Consider the following 799-nt stretch of genomic DNA (forward strand, 5'->3'; position numbering starts at 1 on the left):
CTGGCTAGTTTTTGTATTTTTAGTAGAGATCGGGTTTCACCATCTTGGCCAGGCTGGTCTTGAACTCCTGACCTCATGATCCACCCAACTCAGCCTCCCAAAGTGCTGGGATGGCAGGCATGAGCCACCACACCTGGCCTTACTCTGTTTATTTACTGCAGAAACTTGAGACAGCACAAATTAAGTCTACTCTGGAGCCAGCCCCACATGCTCTTTTTCTCTGACTTCAGCAATTGCTAGATCAACATACACATCCTATTTATATCACACATATTTGAGCCTACAGCTCACTGCCTGGCCCATTGGCTTACAGCAAGGATCAAGCAGACCTGCAGGTTATGACATCACTGCTTGACCAAGCCACCCAGTTGCATCAATTTTTCCACCAAAATTGGAGAAACTTAACTATAACAATTTCAACTTTCCCAAAGACTATACTTTCAGGGATCATTTCTATAGTTTGTTACTAGAGAAGTTTCTCTGAATGTGTAGAGCACCGCTTAATTTTTTAAATTTAGATGATAAATTCCAATCAGCTGTAGAACAGCACTTTGCTAAAACCTCTCAAGACATAAAACCTGCAGTTTTATGGTAAGATGTAAACAGTAAAGAATGGTGTGGCCCAAATGATTTGCTAACATGGGGAAGAGGATATGCTTGTGTTCATACCCCCTCAGGTCCTCTTTGGATTCCAGCATGATGCATCAAACCATATTATGACATGGCTAGGACCCAACCCAGTACCAGAAATGAAGAAAATGACCCTACAGGACTCACAGCCTCAGACAATGCAGCTTCT

The 799-nt window shown here is 42.7% G+C and overlaps 1 pseudogene; it reads left to right on the forward strand.

Annotated features, from left to right (window-relative positions):
- Positions 1-428: 428 nt before the first annotated feature.
- On the forward strand, positions 429-527 carry LOC119628253 (small nucleolar RNA U3; annotated as a pseudogene).
- The last annotated feature ends 272 nt before the right edge of the window (positions 528-799 follow it).

The sequence above is a fragment of the Chlorocebus sabaeus genome, chromosome 26, assembly GCF_047675955.1.
Source record: "Chlorocebus sabaeus isolate Y175 chromosome 26, mChlSab1.0.hap1, whole genome shotgun sequence".
NCBI lineage: Eukaryota > Metazoa > Chordata > Mammalia > Primates > Cercopithecidae > Chlorocebus > Chlorocebus sabaeus.